The following is a 22,846-nucleotide window of genomic DNA, read 5'->3' on the forward strand; positions in this document are numbered from 1 at the left end:
ATAACGAGATAGCTATTCATGCTCTTACCTTGGGCTTCAGGCCTCATGTGTTTTCGCTGCAGTTCCTTAATCTGCCGCCAGATGCCGCCACACCGTAAGAAATTGCTTCCATTGAAAAACATCAACTTTTTCAACTGCAGACCTTCAGAAACGTTCACTTAGGGAGAGCAGCAGAAGCGTGCTGGTTGAATGTGGTAGGAAAGCAGGTAGGTTATCTGGTAGGAGATGATAGTTGCTATGCCAAACGTAACATGAATGGTTCTAATTTGGAGAAAGAGAAACATTAGGAAAGTGTGTTTCACTGCAGATTCAGTTAGGCCTCAATTTGAGGTGTTAAATTTGCACAAGCAGTGCATTTTCACCAGCAGTGGGTATCAATAATAAATCATTTTACATATGACACTTGGGTCATGTTGACGCGTTGAGCGTATGATATTAAGCGCTAAATAATGTCACCCTCTTCCCCCCCCAAAAAAAATCCCTAAAACCTTGTGTTTCCCTGGTGTTGTGTAAGTTGCCAGGGTTAATCAGGTGTGCTAAATCGCAGAACTTCATCCAGCAGATATGAACCTGTATTACTGTGGGCGACGTATGCATTGAGGAGCATGTTATGGCAGGGCATAATTACAGAGTGTGTTTGGGAACTGAGCAGGAGCTGCTGCCAACATACACACTCACACACACTCACAGTAAAAAAACACCTTGTGCCTGCGGCTAGGTAGACAGCCATCAGTGTCTGTCATCTCTGTCTCCCTCCCCCTTCCAAACCCTGGCGAGTTTCAAGTCTCGCACAGCTTTGTTCGAGGAGTTCTTCTGAGATTAAACAGATGCCAGCTTTGCTGACGGTGACGAGCAATTTAGCAAGTCCATACGAAGCTCAGCTTCACCAAAGCGTTTGGATGTGTTTGTGTGAGTCAGATGAGAGAGAAACGACGAGTTGGGAAACTGCTACTTTATTACAGGAATGGATTTAGGCTCTTTTTTAATTGGGCTGCCTACCTTTTGTGATTTACAGCTTCGTAAAGCTGCGACCAGTACGTTCCTGCTCAATTGCCTGCCAGCTAAAAAATCGTTAGCTTATTAGCCCCGACAAAGAGCCGCTCTGATAGCTGATCGTTTTATGGTGGTCTGCTCAAGAAAGCAAACGGCCGGCACAATTCTGGGCCACACTCAGGCTTGTGTTTACTCTGGGCGCTTGATCGCAGCCACAGCTGGCTAAAGTTGGGCCAGGTTTAGGCTGTACAAACATATCAAATGGTAGGCTACATGTGGGCCAGGTTTCGAATGCCATGATAAGCCTTAAATGTAGCTACTACAGCCCACAGCACACTTGCCATGGTCATCACTGACCCTGTTGGCAAAGCATTGCCTCCTATCAGCTAAGGAGAGTTAAGCTCTTTAAAAATCACTACCTTTTACAGACTGAGTTTACAGAGATATCTCTAAAAGGGGCATTTCCAACCTAAAACTAGCAGTTCTAGCATGCATCAGGGAAATCCCCCTGATGGAAATTATGACTTCTAGCTTAGCTTCTAATATGGAGGCTAATAAACGTAGACGTCATGTTCACCTTCTGCATTAGCCAGAGAATTCAAACAGCCCATCCTGAATTGTGTGTGTCATAAAGTGCTGAAAGCACTTTGAAAAGTTCCTCTGACCTTTGAATTTTATCATCGGAAGGGGGGTTTACCAGGTCTTAAAATCTCACTCAGTAATCAGGAACTCAGAACTCAGAAGTAATAAAAAAAAACTTGCAGATGACATTGATACGGGGATACAAGAAGATGCTCTAGTTTGTTAGATTGTGTCCCATGCTCCACTACTGGTACCTCCATGCTGCCTTTCCAGCTGGTGACCAACATTGACAGAATTCAATGTCAGGACAGCATCTAATGCCAGTGTCAATTCATTGTAGATGAATGAACCAAAGGCCAACGTCTTCCAAACGTCACATACTGTAACATCATATTTACATAAAATACCAACATGTAGACGTTAGGTATGGAGACCAAAACCCAACATCTGCTAAACTTTATGATGTTTATGGGAACACACTACATGAAATACCAATCAAGACCTTGATATGTGGCTGTTTTTTAGATCATTGTGGTCAGTAACCAAAATTCAGCATCTGTCCAACGTCCAGCTTGATAGCAGCCCTGTGTTGGATTTCTGGATAAATATTTGACTTTGATTTCCAACCAAAACTGAACGTCTGTACAACGCTGGGGTTTGGTACTAAGCCAGCATTATTTTTTCACGTCAACACGATTTTTATCGTGAACTAAAATTCAACGCCTGTCCAAAATCATTTTGATGTCAAATTGAAACCTCATGTCTGCTGGGTTCTGTCGAGCTTAGTGGCTACAGCTGCAATGGAAATAATTCAACCCCTACTGCATATTAAGTGTATCAGCAAATGTACAAACTTTCAGCCGTTTGCAATAAACCAGTCAAACAAGACCAGTGTAAATAGCTCAACACAACTAATAGAACAAGTGGTTCTCTAAATTCAACACAAAATGCCACTTTTAATGACGACTGCAGTCTCAGAATTATTCTACACCTTCATGACAAGTGTCTTTACTACTTAGTAGAGCACCGTTCTCCTGTTATGACTTGCTGCAAACCAGCTAGCTTCCTGAAGAATCTTAGCCCATTAGTCATGGACGGTGGCCACCAATTCACTAATATCCTTGCGTTTGCTGCTACTATGGGGTCAAGTCATGGCAACTATGTTGGCCACTCCAGAGTCTTCCAGGACTTCTTCTGAAGCCAAGCCTTGGTAGACTTTGACGCATTCTAGAAAGTCCATTGACTCTTGATTGAATCCATCTTGCCCTCCACATGCTGCAGGTTTCCAGTGCCAGAGGAAGCAAAGCAGCCCCAGAGCATCACCGAGCCACCGCCATACTTCACTGTAGGCAGGGTGCTCTTTTCAGCGTATGCCTTATTCCTCCTCCTCCAGACATGTGGCATATCTATCTGGTTCTGAGCAGATTTGAGCTGACTGTTCTTGTGCTTTTGGGTCAGTAGAGGTGTACAGGCATGGAGACCTTCAGAACCTAGCATGTGCTTTACTGTGCAAACTGAAACCTCAATGACTACTGCTACCAAATCGTGCTGCAGGTCTTTTGCAGGCACTTAGTTGTTTTTGACCACCTGCCTCCTCAGGAATCTATTTCAATTGTTATGGTTTGATTTATTGCAAACAGCTGAAAGTTTGTTGATTTATTTTTTTAATTGTTGGGGTTTTTCCTTCTTTTTTCTTCTCTTTTTTAGCCGTGGTCTAAATACACAAACAGTCCATGGGTGGAAAAACCTAGCCTGTGTAGCTTTGAATGGTAGTCTCTAAAAACATGGCCTTCTTTCTCGCACAAGGGGAGTTTTATTTGCAGAGGAGGAGGAGGCATGGAAAAGGCGACCTTTCCTCTGGAGCTCGCAGATTTGCCGTAATTACAGAATCACTTCCACATGTGGAGCAGGCTGCTTTTCTCTCTCTTTCTCTCTCTCGCTCTCCCCCTCAACCGACAACCCCCCACCCCTCCCTGTTAGTGGCTTACTCCGTTCCCCCTGTCTTTTCCAGTTCACCCTAGCGCCTCAGCCCTGCTAGCAATTTTGAAAAGCCGCTGCTTTAACCGAGTCCAGCTTAATCAGAACATCCTGGTACTTTTGGCAGGGCCTCTGCCCGTGGTGATTCAATTAGAGTGCGCATGCTCCGCAGAGCTGCGGGCGAGAGGACGGGCCTGACAGAAAGAGAGAAACCACAGACAGAAATGAAGGAAGAAAGAAAGGAAAAGAGGGTGGCTTTTCCAAAAGAGTTTCAGTGAGGCAGCTCGGTGCTTAGGACCGGAGGTGGAAAAGTTGAATGGAGAGAAAAGGGCTTTGTTCACACTGCAGAGCAAATCAGAGTTGTTTCTTAATCCGGTTTTAGGACTGAGTGATCAGATTTCAAGCTACAAAGTGACTAAATCAGATTTAATAATACTTCTCATATCCACATGCCCAGCTAGCAGAGACCGCTACAGGAATGTTCAGCAGGGGTTTTAAAAGGGCACAAGAATGTTAGCTGCTTCTGTTAATGTTAATATTAATAACATTATGGAAACATCTGAGGTAACTTTCTAAACGAACTAAAAATACAATAAATAATACGTAATACAACGGGTACGTCATAAAACATTTTCCAAACTTCGAACCTTTTAACATAGAATAAAATATTTTCAGAATTTACACTAAAAAATAAAACGTTTACATGGTGAAATTGAATATTCCTACCAAATTTTACAAATTCCATTATCAATTGTGAAAATAAATAAATGAACTAAAAAATAACAATAATGAACGAAAAAAAAAAATGTTCCAGGAGCGTCCAGAAAACTTGACAGATTGAACCTAACTTTCAGAATGCCTACGTAAAATTCAACTAAGCAGAAATGTCTTGCTGGGTTGGTGTCTGCAGTAATAATGTACTCATGAATAATTGGGAAGTGCAAGAAAAACATTGAGCTTAGATGTTACTTATAGACTAGGCCCGGATCATCAAGTTATAGGCCCCTCAGCACAAACGTGTAGTGGGCCCCAATGGAGCTGTATTTTTAGTGGTGTGGGTTACTGTCATATGCACTAGCTATTCAGATAAATTATGACCAAATGTACTACCTTTAGACAATTTAGCAAATTCAGTCACAGCATCATCAAAGTATATGCTTCTGAGAAGCACAATGCAGTTACTTCTGTTGTGGAAAGCAATGGCCCCTCACTCAGTAAGGACTTTGTGAGCTTGCTTGTTGATTTTTCCCCATAAAGCCGTATCAGACACAGTATTAAACCATGCTCACTGCGACTACTGGAGCTGTTATGCTCAGGTTACAGGCTACAAGATGTGCCGCTAACTGTACTGCTCGCCTCGTTAATGGTGGTGTTGTGGCATCTTCTATAACCTTACCATTTGGCCTTTTACTTGGTTGCAGTGCAAAAAAACTTTAGCATGGCTTTCCTCTCCTCTTTCCCTTTTTTGTTTTTCGGTTACTGTTCCCACTTCTTTTACTTTCTTTTACTTGTACTTCTAATGTTCAGTCAACAAGCACCTTTACTCAATGCCTTAATTGTCTGTTTCGCCAATTACACTGCTTTTTTTTACCATCAATTACCATGAGTTTGATTTCCAATTTTTTCTGTTTTTTTATGGTTGCATCACATAGGCCCCCTAGTGGCCTGGGCCCTTGGGCATGTGCCCATAAAATGCATGGGATAATCCGGGCCTGCAGTTTCCACTAGTAATTTTTGATGATAGTCATAGAGTCCAGGAATGGTTTAGTGACCTGGACAAATGGTAGGGATTTACTCAGACAGGTATTCAGACAGCTTTTACTCTTGTTAAACAACAGATGTGTTTGAGCTCACCCATTTGTCTGGTGTGCACAAAAATTGGAACACATGTCTGTTCATGCAAATATATTCAATTCTTTCATGTGAAAAATGTAGATTTTTATACAGAGGAGCAGTTAATGGTCATAAATCCCCCAAACAAAGACAGAGTGTTATCATTGTTATATTTGTAATTGTTAGCCACCAAGACAATAAACTTCTGGACTGTTAAAACCCATAGTCTGCAAATTACGTTGCAAGTGGCAATCGCCGGGGACCAAGCACCCACGCCATTATAAAGACAGTAGATCGCAAATGATTGGCAGTGCTTTTAGAAAGGCCTCTCTTTGATAATAAATAAATGTGTAATAAATAATAAATAATTTGTAATAAATGTGGCCTCCACATTTCAAGCACCTTATGGACTTAGTATAGTTAAGTATAATGATGTAGATAGCAGTAAAACTTCTGGAGGGTGGTCATTTCTGAACTCATCACCTTTTCCATTGGTTATAAAGTTTTCCTGCATGGTTTTAGATAGACAGTTGAAGGGTACTTAAATGTCTCTAATAAGTTTTATCTCATTGTGTTTGTTAATAATAATAATAATAATAATAATACTGATAATACATGAACAAGCACCGCCATGTTTCTTGTCACACGTTCTGACATCAAGAACTCGCACAAACGCTCTTTGATTCCGGATGGTGAAAGCTGGATTTCCCGTGGCTTTGTGCCAATCAGACGGCAGAAAATCTGCTCAGCTCTAAATGGATATGGCGAAAAAATCAGATTTGAACTGCCTGTCTGAACAAAGGCAGGGAGGGGGAGAAGTCAGTGAGAGAAATGTCTTTGGACAGAGGTGAGTTTAGAGAACGTTCAGCGTGACATCATGGCTGGTTGGAGTAAAAGTGCAGACAGGAGAGCCATTCACCTTTCATGGGACACATGTTTGAGGGTCGGCAAGTTCCTGCGCTCGTTTTCATGCGCTTGCTGGCACACTCGATAAGTTTGTGGACAACTGTGCTTGGACCTCGGAACCACCCTGCCCTAGCTTCTCATCCGCTTCCAATGCACACACACTGCAGGCTCTTTAGCGGCGTACACATGTGCTGGCACAGGAATTGAAACGACATGTGGTTTTGTGAAATGGGGAATTGCCATGAGCCCCTATGCATGCTACGCACCATAACTAGCCCCCTTTTTTTCTCCTATAGGCCGCTTCCCAAAGCCTCCTCTGTGTTGTATTCAGCATGTTTTTACTCCATGACAGTTGGAGTCTAAATGTGTGCTTTTGGCCAGGCAGAATGAATGAGCCCCTTCATTTCTCAGGATGTACGTTTAACTTTGAAACTAAAAACTGCTATTTTGCATGAGTGTGTGTGTGTGTGTGAGTGTGTGTCAGAATGAAGCTGTCCACGCCTGCCTGCCTGCCTCTCGTCCTCTGCATGTCTCAGTGTCTCAGTGCGGCACAAAACTTCACATGACATCAATCCGAATGCGAGGAAATAATGATCTCATTACAGGCGTCTTGCCCCTGATTAAAACCTGTCACGGCCCCCAGCCACTCCCCCCCGCCGCCCTCTACCCTGGGCCTGTTGCTCCTCCTACTCCCTCTTCCTTTTGAGTTTTTATTTGACATTCCAGCTCTTTCTCTGATCCCCGACACAAATAAATACGGATCTCAGTGGAATTGTTTTTGTTTTCCACATTTTAGCTGCACTCTCTGCTAATTATCCGAGGGGAAAAGTGACTCATGGTGCATGAATGACGTTGTGGGAAGAGGGCGATATGAATACATTCGGGACAATAAGACAGAATGAAGGATGTCGGAGGGCATTATCAGGGGTCGATGTCAAATCCCGGAGTGGGAAATGACCCTGATGTAATGAGGCCATTAAGAGAGGAGGGGAAAAAAACACTGATGGAGGCTAAGCCTGTTGCAGTGGCAGATGTTCAACACCGCGGTCAGGGTTTAGGGGCCTTACCACTGTGACATGCGATACCACTTTAGTGGTCTGAGTGGTTAATTCGATACTGCTTACTAATTTCATTTAAAAATTGATCTACGTCTTAGTGGCTAATAATTCAATAAAAAATCATCTTAGACTAAGTTAGTGATATTATTTAGCTTACTATATGTGGTACATCTGTCCTAAAATATCCGCAGCAGGGCTCCTGAGTTGGCACAGCCAGTAGCCCCTTAGGCCCCCAGTGGGCCTTAGAATAGACTTTGTATCACTGGCCCTCACATACTTGATATACGTGATTGCTAAGTTTGTGATTAACTTAAATTTGTATTAAATATTAAAATATTAGTAATAATTATGCCAAAATACTAATTATAATATGCTTGTTAAATGATAAATATGCAAAATATGACCATATATCCATAACTGTGATCCATAACTGTGATCCCTAACTTATAACCTCGTTATTAACTCATAATGTAACTCAAATTTTGCCAAACATTGAGATATTTTTAGTGTTTAAGTCCAAAATCCCACGTCTATGGAAGGTTGAAGCTTGATGTCAACCCAAATTGGTTTTGATGGATATGTGGATCAACTAAAATGCAACGTCTGTCAGATGTTGTAGTCAAAACATCCTTTTGATGTGAATCACAGATTCATGGTTCGAATCTCGGGTAACGCTGCCTGCCATCGATAGCCGGAGCCTGAGAGAGCACAACTAGCCTTAGATTTCTCTGGGTGGGTAGATGTCTCTCTCTCTCCCCACATCACAGTAGGCATGTGTCAGTCAGAGGGAAGGGTCCTCCCAACGCCCAATGTCGGGAGCTTTGGAGCATGTGGGCATTACATGTGATAGGAGAGTAATTGGGGAGGACAGTTGGGTAAAAGCAATGCACTGATTTCCACTTCCTGCTTGAAATGCACTTTGTTTAGATGTGCTGTCACAGAAAGGTAAAGCAATACCAAACTTACACTAAAATAAAAAAAAGCAGAAATACACACAGCTGTGGCAGTCACATGCCCACCAGTGTGGTTGGTGGTGATTCTTGAGTTAAACAAGGCCACAACAGAAAGAGAAGCAAGGGCATGGTAAAAACAGAGAGAGAGGGAGCGGTTTAATGTCATTTGTTAATTGTTAGCATGAAACTGGTTGACTAAAACTTCTGACCAATTACAGTGCTTGACTTGAGCATTTAGAGCGACCACAGTGCTTTTAGGTACCAAGCCATTCACAAAACCCAACAAATCTACAACCCTTTGGTCTAACTGGTACAGGCCTTTAACATTCACTAATCAGGGCTTAATTATATTAGCAATCAAGTAATGTCCAGATATGATGAATTCAATGATAATATGCCTTATCGCGTCTGTTGATTGTCGACTAATCATTCGTTCAATTAAAAAACATGTCTGAATCGATCGGTTATGTACTCATTTGAATTGAGTCATTGAGTCAAACCGAGTAATCATGGCGGCCCTAATCACGACTGTGTAGCTGTGTAATTGCGTGAGGCTGTAGTGAGCACACTAGAGGTGGAGGTAGTGAAAGAGAGAGAGAGACAGAGAAGTGGGAGGGGGCGCTTAGAGATAGCGGTCTGATCTGTCTTCATTATCCTGCACTCTGCAGTCTCCCAGACACATGGATCATAAATCTCCAGCACACTCCACTGACTCCGAAACACAAACACTGCTAACCCCTGACCTTTCTACTGCTCTGCTGCTACTGACACTCACTCACACATGCGCACATGCTCACACACGCACAAAGTAGATATATATGCCATACAACTAAATCAGGTGAGCTGCTGATGGAATGGCTGGGGGATGTTTTCTTCAGAATGAGAAATTCTTGTTTCCTTTTACTGTATTTACATTTACCTGCATCTGTTCTGATGAGATCTGGAGTTTCTAGAGTTAAAACTGTCTTATTGCTGAGAGATATGGTTTTAAATAATAATATTTAATAATAATAATAATTGAATAATATTTTAAATAATATATAATTTAGAATAATTATTATAAATGTATAGAATAATATGAGTTGGTGTCATCAAACATACAGTGAGGTACCTTTGGGCTAAGTAAATATGATATAAAAGTACACTTATATAAACATGGAGAGGAAATATTATATAAACATAATATTGAAGCTACGTGTCAACTAGTTCTTAAAATACTGTGCGTGAACGGATCAACTTTATATATATATTTATATAACAAAATCATACATACAGTGGGCTAACTGGGGGCTTATTACAGATAGAGATAAATAAAGGACAATTTACATATACAAAATTACACTTTTAATGACAAATGCAGTCTCATTACTCAACCCCTTCTTGACAAGTGTCAAGTAGAGCACCTTCCTGCTGCAAACATGATGCACCAAATCTTGCTGCAGATCTTTTATCTTTTGCAGTCAGTCAAGGGTTTTTGACCACCTGCCTGTAATAACTTCCCCCTTCTGCCAAATCCAGGTAATGTAACCAGCTTTTCTTTACATCTGAACTTGTAGATTTTGCTAATTAATAAATAAACTAATTTGTAATGGGGGCTGAATAACTGTGATAGATTTGCAACTGTACACATGCAAAAATATGTAATTGGACATACAGTGAAGTCATTAGGGGCTCAGTAGAGATAATAACTGTGAGACAGTTAAGCACATCTTTCTGTAATTGTAAATGTTACAATATGAGACTGCTGTGGTATCAGGAAGCTGGTAGGATTTGACATTTCGGCCGACATCATTGAAAACCCAATGTAGTACGTGAACATCATGATAGCTTAGTAAATACATTCCATGTATAGAAACTAAGCCTTGAGTCCATTTTAAATTGGTCTTTGTGATATCACCCAAACCAGCACATTTCCATATATCCACATATTTCAATGAACAGAAGCGTAACCCCGCCCATTCACTCTGAAGTTATAAGGGGTATTACAGCCTGGGCTGCTTTTTTATTTTAAAAAAGCACAATATTGCATGGCCTGTCAGAACTGTTTAACTCTCTAAAGTTGAGTGCAAACTAATTTAAACCATGCTTGGTATATAAAAGCACACAATAGTCATATGTGATCTAAAATAGTAGAAACGGTATGAAAAAAGCCTGGAATCTAGGGTTCAATGTATAAGATTGTCGTTAACACTTAGAAAACTTCATATCCGACTACAGCTCTAAAAGCACTCTACCAACGCAGCGCAGTGCAGGGTTGAAAATAGCAAACTTGCTGTGAAGTATGGCTCGGGCAACCACTTCCTGTTGACTACGTTCTGAGACCTCATGCCAGCCGCGCTGTGGCCGCCCTGCTGCTGCCAGTGCATTCAGCTGAGATAACTGGGTCATTATGCGGGAAAAGCCAAACAAAACACAGAATTCATTTGAATATTTGATTCGGTATGGAACGTGACATTACGTGTGTTAGTGTGTGTATACTGTTTTAATACATTTTTATATTTTTATATTTTGAGATGGACCAATACCAGCTGTACTTTGCCAGCACAGACATCAATACTGAAACTTATCCAACAATGATCTGCTACTGAGCTTTAAAATCAGCTGTTTCTAATTGAAACTCTTCACTTAGGATGAGCATCTAAAATTAGGCCATCATGCTCAAGCTACTCAAACACTCGACTACCCCACAGGAAGAGACACACAGCTAACATCAACACATCACACAGTGTGAGTGTGCGTTCTTTCAGGATAGATTCATTAAAGGATTTCACCCCCTCCGATATCTGATCTGCTGGATGCTGCCAAAGGCCATCTCAAGTCTATCTCTAGTAAACAAAATGATTAACTATAAAAAATGTACAATACTTTTGCATCATTTTACTGTGCCTGCTCATTTCACAGGAATTTCTGAATTTGAGATTTTTTACCGGAACCAAGAGTTGACATTTCTAGAGCACAAATTCAGACTTTTTTTTAAGTTTGGTTGATCTCTTGTCCTATGATTGATTTCTGTAAAGTTGCTTCATGACAATGCCAGTTGTAAAATAAATTTGATTTGAGATCAAGCCATTATAAGCATGAGTGATCCTACATGTGACATGAGTTTCATATGTAATGCTGATGATGGTAAAATAGTGGATCTGTTTTACCTTAAAATACATCTCTGCCATGAAACTACTGTAAAACAATGTTTTAGACATCAGGCAGCATTAATATCACAATTTATTGTTGTAGCTTTTAGAGGCACTAAACACTTTTCAGACATCTAGTTCTGTTTCCCACCACTGTTAACACTTCTGTCTCTGCACTTCTATGTAGAACAGAGCCTTTTTTTTTTTACACCAAACCACTAATAACTTCATTTACATTTTTAAATCTTATTTGCATCTTAATCATTTCATTCTGCAGAATGTTTGAAAAAAAAACTTTCAATATTTCTAAGCTTTAACATCATTTACTCAGTTACAAGAAGTGGTTATAGGAAATTTGGCAATGGTTTTAAAGATTCGGGGAAGGTTAACCTGCAACGTTACAGAAATAATGTTCCAGGAATTTTCTGAAAACATGTGACGTAATATTGGTTTGCATCACAGCGTTATTACAAGTTTTTTTTTTCCACACAACATTCTCAGTTAGACAAAATACAAAAATACAAAAAAATCCTATAAATAAAATACAATACAATAAAAAACAATAATCAAACTGATACATAACCACATGGATGTCACACTGATAAATAATATTTCATGATTGTATCATAAAACGTAAGAAAAAACGTACAGAAATATGGCTACCAAATGTGAAAAGCCCATATTCAACTGTAAGGAAAGTAAATAAATAAATAAAAGGTTCTTGGAAACTCCAGAAAACAGACATAACATTAACACAACATTCTACTAGCTAATGTATGTTCTACTTTCTAACAGCAGGTCCAGAAAGGTGCAAAGCTCTAGCCAACAGTTTTCCTGCTTCTTTAGCATTGCACTGGAACTACGAGGCAAATGTAGCTATTCAGACAATAGAAAACAATATTGCACTAGTTAGCATCATGCTAACTGTGGGCCTAAATCTTCACACATTTACCTCAAACCACTCTGAGTTAGTAAATAATCGCAAACAGACTTGCTTATGGTGTTTCCGACATCATATGACATAGGTTTGCTATACAAATCGACAAAAGTGCAGCAGACCTCGAGCCTCGCTGTTGTATTAGCTATGTGACGTTGTTTTGTTATGCTTAGTATTTATAGCAGTGTGTCGTACGATGTCAGAAAACACATAGTTAAGTACAACAGAGGTACTGAGGTAACTTAACCCCAATGTGGTTACAAATGTGTGACATACTAGCAGTTTGCAGGATGCTGAGTGGTTTATGGTACTCGGTTTGGTACTCGGTTTTAAATGTAACTCCATTACATTTGTAGCAGATGTAAAAAAAAACCCCAAAAAAAACAAAAGGAGCCAACATGCCCTGGCTGGTTGACTCGGTTTAGGGTGAAGTGTGACAATTACATTTTAAAAAATGCAATTTATTTATGTTTGATATTCAGTTGCCAAGGCCTGTTGAGACAGGGACCCAGAGGCATGCCCAACAAACCTCTCTGCCCCCTCTTCCGCTGAAAGGTGGCACAGCGAAAGTGGAACTAGCTAAGGTGTGTCTCTGTAATGAGGTTTTTGGGGTGTTTTTTAACCAAAGCCATTTCAGAGCTTCGGATTCAGGAACTGCCAAGGGCACACACCCAGAACCACAAACAGCCCATCACAGGGCGCTGTTACTCTCTCTCTCTCTCTCTCTCTCTCTCTCTCTCTCGCTCTTTTTCTCTTGACACAAGCAAGATCTAGCACAATCTACACCCATTGCAGATCTAAACCATATGAGCTCATACAGAAAGTGGCATATGCACAGGCACACCCTCTCTACCACCTCTGAGGGGACTTCCTGTACTCGCAGCTCTCTTTTTACATCTGTAAAACGACACTGAAATATGAAACCTCACAGATCTAGCACTTATTCTGATTTGTGATTTTTGAGTTCTTTTTAACATTCTTTAGCACCATAGCAACTCAAAGAACTCAAATGCTCAACTCAGTTTTAGTGGGTAAGTGGTTCTTCTCTATGACAGAAAAGCGTCTTTGTATGGATCTTTAAAGAGCATGTCCATAAGTATTTGGACAGTGAAACATTTAATTTAATTTTGTGAGACATGTTGTCTCTGTGCCCCACCTTAACAGATTTGAAATTAAGCAACCAAGGTGTGAGTGAAGTGTAGACATTCAGCTTTAACTACAATGACTGCCTGAAGTCTGGACCCCACAGACATGGACATCGCTAAATAGTGAGTTTCCTCCCTTGAGTTGCTTTGCCAGGCCCTTACTGCAGTCGTCTTCGGTTGTCAGGTTTGTCTTCAGAAATGGAAAATCTGTTCAGTTGGGTTGAAATTATGTGACTGACAAACAAGCCCACTTGTGAATATCTAGTTTCTTTGCCTTAAGAAGCCCCTGGGTTGCTTTCACAGTATGATTTGGGCCATTATTCATTTGCACTGTGAAGTGCAACCCTATCGATTTTGCAGCAGTTGACTGAATCTGGGCAGAAAGTATAGCTGTATGCATATGAGAATTCATCCTGATACTTCCATCAGCAGCTGTACAGACCCATGCCGTAACAGTACCTCCACCATGTTTGACAGTTGATGGGGTACGCTTCAGATCATGATCCATTCCTTTCCATCTTTATACTCCTATCCCCATCTTTCTGGTTAAGATAAAACCTATCAAATACCAGGACTGGCTAAGGGGTTGTTGACTGTGACGTTTGATTGCATATTAAAAATAGTCAAGGTGAGTTGTCCAAAAACTTCAGAGAAGAGACCATTGCATTCACAAACAAGAAAAATGAGACTAAAAGAGAGTAAAACCACTGAATGTTCCTAGAGAATTAGTTGGAAGCTCAAAGTTAAAGAAACACTGGCTATGCTACCAGAACGTGGCAGAAGGAGGAAGCTATCATCAGCTGCCACCAGATTCCTGAGAAGGCAGGTGGTCAAAACCCTTGAGTGACTGCAAATGATCTGCAGCAAGATTTGGTGCCACAGGCACTGAGGTTTCTGTTTGCACAGTAAGGCTCATATGAAACACTGAAGGTCTTAATGCCTGTAGATCTCTACCTACTAAAAAACACAAGAACAGTCATCTCCAATCTGCTCAGAGCCAAATAAATACACCACAGAAGATTAAACAATACTGGAACGTTTTGGGCCTATGGGTCAGTGGTATGTCTGGATGGGGGAAGAACACCCTGCCTACAGCGAAGCATGGCGGTGGCTCGTGATGCTCACTGCATGACGGTGGCTGCTTTGGTTCAACTGGCAGTGGTGGGCAAGATGGGTTTTCTCAAGTATCCAGAAATCCCCGGAGAAAACATCATGTCTTATATGAGGGAGAGCTGAAGCTCGGGCATCATTGGACCTTCCAACAGCACAAAGATCCAAAACATACCTCAAAGTCCACCAAGGCTTGATTTCAGAAGAAGTCCTGGAAGATTCTGGAGTGGCTGTTGCAGTCCCCAAAAAATCTTTGGTGGGATTTGGGGAAGGCGGGTGCAGCAGAAAGCCCAAGAATATCAGTGAACTGGAGGCCACTGGCCATGAGGAATGGGCTAAGATTCCTCAGGAACGCTGCCAGAAGCTGGTGTCTGGCTATGCGTCAGGTTTGCTGCAGTTCATAACAGCAGAAAGGTGCTCTACTAAGTCCCTAAGACTACTAAGACGCTTGTCATGAAGAGGTTAAAGAGATTCTGAGACTGCAATCGTCTTTAAAAGTGGCATTGTGTGTTGAATTTTGGAGAAGGCACTTGTTCTATTAGTTCTGTTTAGCTACTTACACTGGTCTTGTTTGATTAGTTTACTGCAAACTGAAAGTTTATACATTTTGATAAAACTAATTTGCAAAGGTTGAATCATTTCCATTTCAACTGTGTTGAAATTACTCTAGTTTACTCTGCACAAATGAGTGATATACAGAAAATCTGTTGACTTGAAACTAGGGTGTGACTGATATGAAAATGGCGTGACCCAAACCGATACTGATACTGATACTAATGTTGTAGGAGCCAAAATAATTCCACAAACTAAGTTTATATGGTAAACAATGAACCTTCAGACTCCAAATACACATATTGTATTCTCTTATTACAAACATATTACACATGGCCTGTCATTTGAGAATGCTAGTCCATAATCAGAGTAACCGGCTTTATTCTGAACCTAACTGTTCGTACTGGCGGGGCTGCTATGATGGTGGAATTGCATATCAGAAAAATAAGGCCCCCAAACACATATTTGTCCACCACAACAGCAGACGTCTTGGCACAGGTTGGCTGCTTAGCGCAAACACTTTAACAGACATCTCATGTGAACCAACATTTCTGCTTTGGATACTAGCCACTGCACTGTCAACATGCTCTTGTGTAGGCATGGTTAGCCTACACAAGGGTGGAACATGGGTTAGGTGGGTTATCGGTGGACACGGGCTCATCCTAATCTAACATATGTCCCATTGAGACCCCATGTGCAGTGTACAGCCAAGATAGAACATATGGACAAAACTTTCTGGTTTCCAGCTGGGCTAACCATACAGGCTCCATGTGGGTACATTATTTCGGCGGTTGCTGGTTACTGTGAATAGACACATGTGATTGAATGGACTGGCATTACACTAAAACCCAAACCCAAGCTCTACCCTGGAGTTTGAGACCAGACCAAGTGAAGCCTGACTGGTCTGGCTACATATGACACTTGACCTCATGCTGCTACTCCAAAGAAACTCTAGACATTATAAGCCATATTTATTATTTGTTTTTGAAAAATATCGAAACAGGGGCACTGTAAGGGGGAGGTGAGTATCCTAAGTTCCTATGATTGACAAGGGACCTACATTTTTTAAACATATTTTTGCATTGTTAGAATTGCCCAAAATTCCACAGTGCCCCTGTGTGTAAGTCTAAGTTATAATTCTAGTCTTATTTCATAATTTTGTTTAAATAAAATTTTGTTCAAAAATGAAAGGGTTAAATTCTTTTTAAACACCACCAGGACCAGTCCTACCAGGACTTTGTTTTCCGTGGTTTCTAGACAAATACCGCAAACTATTTTAAACATGCGCCATATTAACCACCAGCATAATTAGGAAGTGACAGAGCAATCGACCGGTCACAAATTAGTGATGATGTAGTGTGTGGTAACAAGTCTGTGAGGAAGAACTTCCCCATAAGTCTTCTGCAAGTTCTAGATAAGTCCCCGAACAGCGGCACTGGGGCCGAAACCCCAGATGTTTTTATTTTAGCCCGATGTTAGAAATTGCAACAATGGCTGCAGCTCAGTGCCTGGACTCTTTACTGAAGGACTCACAGTTAAACTGCAACACACAAGATAAACATGTCCACATTTAATCTAGAACCAGTAAGAAAGTGGGCACTAATATGTGTGTGTGTGTATGTTTTATCAAGTCATCTTAATCCCAGTATGCCAGTATAGTTACCCTGGTTGCTCTGGTTTCCTCTATGTATTTTCATAGCTGGTGTGTTTTGGTGGATTACTGTAATGGAATAGCTTGAACGAGGAGGAGGGGGGCGGTGTGAAGGGTTTTGGGGGGGGGTTAGAGGAAAACCCTGAGGGTCAGCTACGACTGTGTCCAGCACTTCTAAATGAGTTCCTTATTGCCATGCTAAAAACACTGCATTGTTCAGTGCTTGTCAGTTTCTCCGAGAGAGAGAGAGAGAGAGGGAGGGAGAGGTGAGGAAAACAGGAGAGAAGGAAGGAATTCAAACCAGAAACGCACAGAAAAGTTTCTGCACTTCTTCATTTTTTTTGTTTGGCATTTAGTGTGTTGTGGAAAGACAGAATAAATACATTGATAAATAAATCAATAAAAAAAAAATGGTGGTGTATATTTGAAGTGCTAGGTCACGTGACCCGGCCAGCGTTCATGAATCACGGAGCGTAATTATTTCTTACTGAGAGACATGGAGAGACTGCGCCTGTGGAAAGAAAGAGGGAGGGAGGGAGGAACGAGAGAGGGAGGGAGGGAGGGAGGCAGGGTGGAGGAAAGAGAAAGAGTAAGAGAAAAAGTAGAGTAAGAGAAAGAGAGAGAGAGGCTACGAGAGAGTGAGAGAGAGAGAGAGAGAGAGAAACGAGTCGGTCGCCGCTGCGCCTCAGCAGCCAAAGGGACTCTGGAGTGAAGGCGGAGAGACTGCTCGCTTCCTCTGCTCTCGGGCAAGCTGGGAAAAGTGTCCGGCCAGTCAGTCAGTCAGTCAGTCAAACGGCACGGCGAGAGTGGGTGAGTTTGGCTCTAAGGAAACCCTCCAAACAATGTCTTCATTTGTTCTCCCTCCTTTTTTTCCTCCCTTTTCTTTTCTTTTCTTTTTTTTCTTAGACTTCCTCTTTTCTTTCTTCTCGGAGAGAGAGAGAGAGGCTGATCGTTCTAGAGAGAAAGGAAAGACACTCTATGCTGTTTGCTGTAAGCGAAACTGAGCAGATGCTGCTGACAGCCCTAATTGAAGACAGATATTAGAGAGGGAGAGTGAAAGGAGAGAAACAGTGATCACACTTTCCATACTTTCCAAACTCTCGCTTGAGTCTTTCAGCTGCAACTTTCCACCCTTTGATTCTACTGAATGTGTGTCTGCATGTGTGTGTGTGTGTGTGTGTGTGTGTGTGTCTGCCTGTGTGTGTGTGTGTGTGTATATGTGCTCATCAATCCATTTATTAGTCATGTGTGTTGTCTTTCTATCCAGTCTGACATGGTCGTCTTATCCCCAGGTAAGCGATAAAGAGAAAGAGAGGAAAGAAAGGTTACAGTGCAGTTACTACAGTTAGTGCTTGGACCCCTAACTACGCTGTAGTAGTGGTGTGTAATGGGATACCAGTGTTTGTGCTGGCCATGCTGAATGTGTGCTCTGCGACAGCCCTTGTGTTGTGTCTGAAGCGAAGCTGTAAATCTCAGTAGAGTTGAACCTGTCGGTACGTGGGACGAATGCGCTCAGTGCTAGACCTTTGTACGTGCAGCCAGGTGAGCAGGTTCCTCAGCATCTGAGGCACATTGCACAACTGGGGTCTGGCCCGGCGAGGCGGCATTTGCACATTTGCCTCAGAAAACTGCAGATCAGGACATGCAGACATGCACAATTCGGATTTTGGTTGATGGTCCAGACCTGCAACAACAGGTAGGTGGGCTGTGGCAGATTTGGTCTCAACGGTTCTCTGCGTTGATTGTTGTGGTTGGAGTAGTCTGAAACCCGTACTTAGGTGTTGTCGCTTCAAGAAGTAGAAGTTGTCTACCGTAAAACCCCCCCCAAAAAACAAAAAAAATAATGGGGGCAAGAAACGCTCTTTGGGGGCAATGCCATAGGCCGTAGAAGAGCCACAAGTGCTTTTAAGTCTGAAGATCCCAGTGGTGGTGATGGTGGAATCTGTTGGAAAACTTCTAGGCTTTTACCAGTATGTAATCTTTTTTATGTTCATCTATGTAGGCCAATGCTTTCTTTACGGACTACTTTACCGTACGAAGCTTGACATGTGCCACTCTACCTTAAATTTATATATTTTTTAAATTACTTTTCGGTCAAAATCTTATGTTAAACTACCTTAAAACAGTGATCTTGGGATCTGAGGGAGCTTGTAGAGGCGTTAAACTCTTCAGACGTCTGGTTCCAATCACCACCGCTGTGAGCAGTCCTCTGTAAGTTGACTCTGTAAGGTTCCCTAGAACGGAGCATTCCACTACAAACCACTCTGAATGACTGTGTTTACATCTTAACCATTTAACTGTGGTCAAATTGTGGTCAAATTGCTCTTTAAAGACCCCTGCATAATGAAGAATACTCTACAGTTGACTTTCCTTATATTTCCAAGGCAAAAACCCAAGAGGTTCAGAGTTAAAAAGAGTTAAAAAAGGTGTCAGATGCAAAAAATAATACTGTATTAGGAATCAGCAACAAAGCAGAACCAGCAGGATAGACTGAAATCAAATGTACAGAGAGTTAGTAGTGAGTGTGAATGGCTAGAGTGAAGCTGTGTGAAGAGGTAGGCCTTTTAGCAGCAGTAGTATAACTTAAAACTACTCAGAAAAGTACAAATCCACCAATAAACAGCGTTGTACAGTGTTCCTACAGGTAAAGAGGGTGGTCAAATTGAAGTGGTAGCCAAAAAAACATTTTTCTCATATTCCAGTGTCGTTTCTATGCAAACGGTGCAGGGAAGTGACTGGCGAAACAACAGGAGCTACAGTGATAAATGTCTTTCGGTGACCCGTGTAATGATTCCAGCTGGTTTGTTATGATCTCTTAAGACTTTTCCAGCATAAATGTCTTAACCTCTGGCCCTCCAGTATATTATTTATCCTACCTCTGAATTATAAGGAGACAAGTATTAGATGTGAGGAAATTTGCAAGTGTAAATATTCCCTGTCGGTTTCCGCACCAGGCTGTTTAAACAAAATACAAGGCCGGCAGTAATGGACCTGTCCCATTAAGAGGCAGTCCACTGTCCTACGCAGGACGTATTGTTAGTGCAGGCTCTTCGCACATGTATTCCACGTTTATTTTTAATGTGTGACGGAGTGCTAGTTAACACATCCAGCAACAATCTGGGCTAAGGTGGAGCCCGGGAGACAAACACATCGCAAACAACAGAGCCAGCAGTTCAGCCCCACACAGCAATCACAGCACACACACAGTCTGGTCCTAACTTTAATGGAATGCCCCGGCTTCTTCTTCTTCTTCTGTTTACATCTCTCAGATCGACTGCGAGTTTACACGAGCGAGGACAAAAGGGCTTGTCACAAAGAGCAACAAACTATTGTCAAACCAGATATTCACGTTCCACCATGATCCGAACCTCGAGCGACTAAAAACGTGGCTTCCCACCACGGCTTGGTGGAACAGCACAGATTCCTCAAGCGATTGCGAATAAACAGATTAATTATAGCATCATCAATTGCATCCATCCATCCATTTGGCCTCCAGTCAGGGATGACTAATATGCTCTGCATGCGGTTGATGTATGTGGAGCACTTCGAAGGCATTGGGCGTTACTGGAATCACTGTTCGGAAGTTTGGAATCCATGTTTTAAAAAAATATGAAGTCAGCCTGGCTGCACATAAATGTCTACAACATCTACAGTACGTTGTAAAGCTCATGACTTAACGAGTTGGGTAGGAAATATGGTTATATAAAGTATATAAAAGTTATATAAAAATATATATGGTTATATATAACTGTTATAATATGATATAAAAAAAATACAGGTGATACAGGTGATCGTAGATAAAATTCATCAGTAGCGACAGATTCTTAAAAACGTAATTCAATTAAACAGCGTTAATTACATTTTCTGGAATGATCTGTGTCTGTATCCGTGATACAGACATGTATCATTATTGTATCAAATTTACGCTGTCCTGGCTCCGAAGTGGTGGAACGAACTGCCCCTGGGTGTCTGAACGGCAGAGTCGCTCGCTGTCTTCAAACGCAGACTGAAGACCCACCTCTTCCAAGAGTACTTAGGCAGAGTGTTGACTCCATGCTGACTTTTGCCTTTAGTAGTGTTTAAGCTTAGAGGTATCTTTTGGATCCTAGCCAATACAAACTAGCTAAGGATATTTTCAGTGTAAACAGTAAAACTCTTTTGTAAGTCGCTCTGGAGAAGAGCGTCTGCTAAATGCCTTAAATGTAAATTATTACAATTTGATACAATTTAATAAAATAATTGATTTCCTACCCCTATCAGAGAGCCAAAAATATATAATATAATGCTTCACTTACTGAGCTGCTCAAAATACTTAGGGGTCATCTAGTTAATGTAATTAAACTTAAACTTACTTAATTATTAGAATCACATTGAGTGACTACTTCAGTATCTTATACAAGCGAATTTGTGGACTATTTCATACGTGTTACAAACTACGTCTTCAAAATAATAGGGTTCCCATTAAAGACTACTTTTCTGTCGATTAATCCAGCAATTATTTTGTTGATTAGTCGATTAATCTAAACGATTCATTTTGATTCGTTTTGAACTGTAGATTGGATTGGATTGACCGGACTGGGGCCAGAAATGACTGACCTCATGGGGCACTTGCTATGTGCTAATAAAGAAAAGCGTTTGTTACATAAACACTGTTTTAGACACTTAAAAACATACAAAAATATAAAATATACTGTTAAAACGATGCTTCGGATTAAAATATTGATGTAGGCGCATTTTCAGTGCCAATGCCATTGACTACAGTGATTAATTATGGCAGCCCTACCTCAAAATGGCCAAAATTGCCTGTTCTCGAGATTCCATTGGTTACTTAGGGGTGGGCATTATGACAATATTTTGTCGTATCATGATAAATTTGTTATGGTTCTGTTCTAGTATATTATGGACATAATTAGTGATTAAAGAACACTGATCAACAATTCATTACAAGCAGTGTAATTAGTTCTGGTTAATTAGACAAAGTACAGCACATTATGAGTAAAAATTACTGTACTAAGGATGGACCCTGTCCATCGGTTTTGTCCTCTGGCCACAATTCTGACAAGAATTTCCTGTAGACTAGGATTTTTGCCACTGCTGGTAGACCTGTATGACCGTACTCTTCGCCTACACCTGTAGCTTCAGCTACTTTCTTCACACTATGGCCTTAGGCACATCTGAATGCACTCACTCCTTTTTGACCAGTCATTGGCATCTGCTTTGAGACCCATTTTCCACACATCAGACAAGACATCTAAATGCCCTATAATGTGCAGTCTACAGTACTTACATTATGTAAATGATTGTTTTTTCAGATAATAAAAATATTAATACAACAGGGGATTGCAGGTGATTATATGTTGCTGGGTGTTTGTGTTGTAAGGCTTGACTGACGTTAGCATTGTGTGTATTGTAAGTGAAGCTCTCCTAAAGCCGGAGTAGAGTGGTGTGCACCAGGCCGAGTGTGTTTGAGAAGGTATTTTTATGGTGAAACCACCTCACTGCTGGAACGCCTAGCTCCAAGCTCCTCTTGGCTCTTGCCGGTCCGTCAGTCTCCTCCGCCTCTGTCAGGAATTCAAGAGCCAATTGAGCGCAAGTGGCAGGGAGGGGCCCAGACAGGTGGTTTGAAGGGGACCTGGAGGTGATGTTGGGGAAGCGGGGAGGGGATAGGCCGTCTGTACGCTATAATTATGAAGGAAGCCATCAGATCACTATTTCCCTTGTATATTTTTGCAGGTGTGTAAGGTGGTGTGTTTCAGACTGTGTGTATATAAGGCTTTATGTGTCAAGCTAAGTGTGTGTGAGAAAGTTGAACATCTGCTCTGCTCAGAAGCCTTAAGTAAGTGTGTGTGCGCGCACGCATGCATGCGAGCTATTAACGTGTGTGTAGTAAACGCATAGTGCCTGTGCGCGTGGGTTTATCCTCGCTAGTGTGAATGCTGCTCTGTGGCAGAGCTACTGTAATGAGAGCCATCTATTAGCCTCTGATGGCCTGATTAAATAAACCGCGTTCGTCTGAAA

Source organism: Salminus brasiliensis, chromosome 14 (genome assembly GCF_030463535.1).
Source record: "Salminus brasiliensis chromosome 14, fSalBra1.hap2, whole genome shotgun sequence".
Taxonomy (NCBI): domain Eukaryota; kingdom Metazoa; phylum Chordata; class Actinopteri; order Characiformes; family Bryconidae; genus Salminus; species Salminus brasiliensis.